This window comes from Salvelinus sp. IW2-2015, linkage group LG37 (genome assembly GCF_002910315.2).
Source record: "Salvelinus sp. IW2-2015 linkage group LG37, ASM291031v2, whole genome shotgun sequence".
Classification (NCBI taxonomy): Eukaryota; Metazoa; Chordata; class Actinopteri; order Salmoniformes; family Salmonidae; genus Salvelinus; species Salvelinus sp. IW2-2015.
In genome coordinates, this window is record NC_036876.1 from 1,912,213 (window position 1) to 1,918,081 (window position 5,869).

Consider the following 5,869-nt stretch of genomic DNA (forward strand, 5'->3'; position numbering starts at 1 on the left):
GATTGAGCAGACACATTAAAGCAGAGATACAGCACATTAACAGAGATACAGACACTATTGGACAGAGATATCCAGACACATTAACAAGATAGCAGAGATACAGACACTTAGATAGCAGACTACATTATACAGAGATACAGACACATTTACAGAGTATACAGACACACTTACAGGAGATAGCAGCACAACAATTACAGAGAGTACAGACAGCATTACAGAGATACAGACACATTACAGAGATACAGAGCAGCATTACAGAGATACGACACATTGTCGACATAGATATAGACAGGCAATTACAGAAGATACAGACACATTACAGAGATACAGAACACATTACAGAGATACAGACACATTACATAGATACAGGGCAGCAATTACATAGATACAGACACATTACAGAGATACAACACATTAACACGAGAACATACAGACAGACATTAGCAGAGATACCAGACCACATTACAGAGATAGCAGAGGCAACATTACAGAGATACGAACACATTACATAGATACAGACACCATTACATGAAGATACAAGACACATTACAGAGATAGACACAGACACATTACGATAAGACACTAAGCACACAATACAGTAGATACAGACACATTACATAGATACAGACAATTACATAGATGATAGACACATTACATAGATATAGACACATTACATAGATACAGACACATTACAGAGATAACGACACATTACAAGATACAGACACAATTAGCATAGATAGACAGACACATTACATAGATACAGACACATTACAGAGATACAGACACATTACATAGAGATACAGGGCAGACATTAACAGAGATACAAGACAGCAGTTACAGCATTACATAGATACAGACACATTACATAGATACAGACACATTACAGAGATACAGACACATTACAGAGATACAGACACATTACAGAGATACAGACAGGTTCTACTGTTCACACATTAGACAGCGTTTGATATTCTTTTAAAAAGTGGTTAAGGTTGGTATGGTTTTGAGTTGCTAGTTTGTTCCACTCAGCAGCGCAGGTATATATTGGTTTTAATCAGATAGACTCTTATATTTCAAACAGTGAATATTAGAGTCTCTGGCTCTGGTATTATGCTGGTGGACATCTCTAACAAATGAAAAATTGTTGGTTAGGTACCTGGGGGCTGAGTCCGTGATAATTCTGTGGACCAGACCAAGTTGAATTAACACTACTCTTTTTTTCCACAGATAGTCAGCCCATGTTTGACTGGTCTGTAGCTTTTCTTTAGATGTTTGGGCTGCTGGTAAACCATGCTGTGCAGACATAATCAAAATGACACAGGACTAGAGCACTCGCCAGAGTCTTTAGGGGGTCTATAATTAGGTTTCCATCACATTGATGACAGATTTTCATGTGAATATTCAAAAATCTGCATAAAAACATTATGCAAATTTTCCCATCAGATTTGTGTTTCCATCATATTGACTTGTCTGTGTGTAAATACGTGTAAATATGAAAACAGTGGGGTATTTTTTTTATATCTGATAATCACACGGTGTTATTTATTTCTGAACAGCAGATGTCACTAATGTGAATTGTGAACAGATAATGAAGCTACCAGAAATAAACCATTCTTCAGCACAATTTGGTGAAAGCCTTTAGAAATCATTAGTTTTCCATCACTAGTTTACAGGCCACATCATGCTGGCTTGCAAAGTGACATGTAATCCTGTTAGAATCCAGACAGAGTTAAGATATCAAACAAAATAGTTTTATTTAACCAGGAAATAACCAATTATTATTTTACAATGACGGCCTACCCCGGCCAAACCCTCACGACACTGGGCCAATTGCACGCTGCCCTATGCGACTCCCGATCACGGCAGTGATCAAACCAGGGTCTGTAGTGACACCTCTAGTACTGAGATGCTGTGCCTTAGACCACTGCACCACTCAGGAGATAATGATGGGTGTGGTTTTGATGGTACTGCTTTACTCTCCACAGTGTAAAACAATAAGTCTGGTTATTAACACAAACACTGGGGGTTCTTTTACACCACTGTGTGTTCATTTCACACATGCAGAGTGAATTTAATGCCTGAATCATAAACTAGAAATGTTACACTGAAAAATCAGCACTGTCCAATTTGCTGTGTGCGAGATAGCCACAATGTTTTGGGTCAAACGTCAGCCAAGCATTGATCATCATGTCACCAGAATAATACCCTCAACATGTATTGAAAGGAGCATCAAGCTTTCACCGCCCTGTGTGGTTCATCATAACTGATTTCATCCGTAGCCTAATAAACTGCATGCTTTCCCAAGTTGTAGTGGGAAGACCACACAACATATCATCGCGTGACACCAAGTTCACTTCAAAATATATGTATTATATTTTCGCATTAAAAGCATTTCCCATAATTAATTGTACAGACACAAAAGGATTGTCTGTGGTACTTAGTTTTATCAAACATTTGGAAAGTTTACTGATAAATGTGTTGTTTTCATTGGATGTGGCAGGTAGCCTAATGTTTAGAGCGTTGGGCAAGTAACCAAAATGTTACTGAATCAAATCCCCAAGCTGACAAGGTAAAAAGCTGTTGTTCTGCCCCTGAACAAGGCAGTTAACCCACTCTTCCCTGGTAGGCTGTCATTGTAAATAAGAAATGACTTACCTAGTGAAATTAAGGTTAAATAAAAATGTGTCCTGACATTTTTGTATCTGACATGCACTTTCCTCGCATTAAAAGGTTGGATGGAAACCTGGTTAATGTCGAGCCATTTTGAGGACCACCCCACTAAATGTCGAACTGTTTCCTATCAAATGTAGTTATTTTATAGGCCCTACTTTATAACATTTTGAAAGAAAAAGAAAATCGGAACAATGCTCTCTTCCTTTGTTTATTCAAGTTTGTTAATTTAAGCTAACATTTGAACTTAAACTGTATATATTTATAAACTTTTTGGGAATGGTTTTGCACAAAAGCCGCACACCAAATTTAAAAAGCAGCATATAAACCTCACCCCTCTCCGTGTTGAAATCAGTGATTGGTAAGATTCTGCCTCTCGTCGTTCTTCTTCCCATATAGAAGTGGTTATACCAAGTGTCAATCTTCTATCTCCGCCCACCTTTTTGCACGCTCCCGTGCCTTGTTTTGGAGTTTTATTTATGGTCAGCGCACTCCCGACGCCCGAGCTATCGTTTGCTTCACACTGACATCATAGCGGATTACAATGTCAAATATTTTGGAAGCAGCACTAGCCTCCGGTTTTACACCCCGTGAGAGAGATTCGTCGTTTATATTCCAGTCATTTGTAATATAAAGTTGCAATATTTTTCGCATGAAACATTTTTGGGGGATGGAATGATGCATTCAAGTTAAGGTATGGAGTTATGAAAGCAACCCAAGTTGATATGCGCATATCTGTAATCGGGGAATTCAATCGAAATATCATGGACTTCCCCATAGCTATATTACATCATTTAGAATAGGTGAAAAGTATGCTTAGGTATGGCCTACGTTTTTCTGCAGCACCACAACTTGAAATGGCATTGGTTGCATTTAACTTACGGGTTTTCTAGACAGCGTGTTTGTTATCTATTTCACTTGCTTTGGCAATGTAAACATAGGTTTCCCATGCCAATAAAGCCCCTTGAATTGAATTGAGTGACAGCGAAGTCACGATGCATGATTGTTTAGTCTACTACAGCATATTATGGAGATGCATTGTGAAAAATCCATCGGGTCATGCTAATGGTAAAAAAGTTGTCGCGCTACGAAAAGCTCCCTCCCGCATTACGTAATAACAGACCAGCTGTTTAGAGATGCTCGTGTGAGAGGTGAAATACCCCTCTACCCCTCTGATGACGACAAACATTTCAATCCCTCTCAACTAGCAGCAGCATGCGAGCTTGTGGTGAAATGTATCTCCTCGGATATACAAAAGCTGTCAAGAGCATTTTCCAATGGAACTTTCCACCCACTGCTCCATTTCTCCGACTGTGTTTATCCAAACTGTAGAAGGTTGTGTTGCTGTAATACTGTCGAGTGAATTCCCTATTGCGTATTATTTATAACGTTAAACATAATATATATTATACATTATAAACCGGTTGGCCCTGAATGCTGATTCACTAAAAGCGCGGTATATCAGACCATATACCACGGGAATGACACAAATAATATTTTTACTGTTCTAATTACATTAGTAATCAGTTTATAATATCAATAAGGCACCTCAGGGGGTTGTGGTATAATGGCCTTATACCACACCTCCTCGGGCCTTATTGCTTAATTAGAACACCTCCATTGTAATCATACTGTAATAGACCTACTTACTGTAATAATGTTTGTCCATGATGAGGCTTATTTAGTTTGAAAATAATGTATGCCTACCACATACCCAACAATTTGCAGGTGGAGCCAGGGGTTAAAAGTAGTCATTGGATACTACTATAATATTAATAGGTTTCCCTAATGTAAAGAGCGTTGTGATTACTGTCCGTAAATGAAAAGCTCCCTACAAATAAAATGTACTATTGTTATTATTTTATATATATTTTCATCCTGTCTTTTAAACTATGCCGCTATCCTATTTGATGTGTATATATAGATATGCTGAATAACCCTGAGCCTAGGCTGCATTAAGCAGGACACAACGTTGGCCAATGTTCAGATAGACATGTGTTATGTAGAACAAACATGCCTCTCTGACGTATAGAACAAGGAATCACATCAGCTCTATTCATGCCGTTTCTATCTGAAAGGTTCCACAACGTTTGCAGCCTGACCCCAAGCCTGACCCCTGTCTCCCCTGTCTACAGGTCTATGTAACAGAGAGTGGGTCAGGTCAGGGATGCTGCAGCGTCGGAGGGAATCTGACTCTCATGGCCTGTTTTCATCTGGAGAGACCTCCGACAATGACTGTGAGGTAACATAATGTGTGTGTGTGTGTTTTTTTCTGTTTGAGCAGTATAACCCACACTGACTCAACCCTAATCATGTGAGTGCATGAGGGCACGGTATAGGACATTTACCATCCTGTGTGTGGATATGTGTACGCATGTGTCTCAGTGTGTGTATGTCTGTGAGACATTAGTAATTAAGGCCCCACTGTTAGGTTTGTACACAGCATGAAGCATACTTTGTAACCTCTGCTGCTGTCCAATTAGTGATGGACTGATGGCTCCAGATAAATCATTACTACTTTCTACTCTCTCTCTCTCTTTCTCTCATTCTCTCTTTCACTCTTTCTCTCATTCTATCTTTCTCTCTTTCCATCTTTCTCTCTTTCTATCTTTCTCTCATTCTATCTTTTGTTCTCTCTCTCATTCTATCTTTCTCTCATTCTCTCTCTCTCTCTGCTCTCTCTCTCTGCTCTCTCTCTCTCTCATTTGCTCTCTCATTTGCTCTCTCTCTCTCTCATTCGCTCTCTCTCTCATTCGCTCTCTCTCTCTCTCATCTCTTCGCCCTCTCTCTCACCATTCGCTCCCTCTCTCTCATTGCTCCCTCTCTCTTATTCGCTCTCTCATGTCGCTTTCTCTCTCTCTCTTCTCTTCTCTCTCTTCTCTCTCTCTCTCTCTCTCTCTCCTCTCTCTCTCTCTCCCATCTCTCATTCGCTCTTCTCTCTTCTCTTCTCTCTCTCCCTCTCTCTCTATATATATATATATCTGTTTCCTCTGTTTCTCTCTCTCTCCGTTCCTCATTTATCATGCTTATCTCTCTGTTTCTTGCTCTGCACACACACTTTCTCTCTCTCTATATCTTCTTCACTTACTTGTTTCTCTCTCGCAGATGGGGGCAAGTTGTGGAGAAAGTTGGCGATAGTGTGTTTGTGTGGAGACTGGGACCCTGCACACTATACTCTGAAGCACATACACAGACGCCG

General features: G+C 39.7%; 1 long non-coding RNA gene across 1 annotated transcript; it reads left to right on the forward strand.

The window, feature by feature from the left end:
- Positions 1–3,143: 3,143 nt before the first annotated feature.
- LOC111960048 (uncharacterized) lies at positions 3,144–5,869 on the forward strand. Its single transcript, XR_002876754.2, has 3 exons — positions 3,144–3,364; positions 4,806–4,912; positions 5,776–5,869. It is a non-coding gene; the product is annotated as an uncharacterized lncRNA (long non-coding RNA).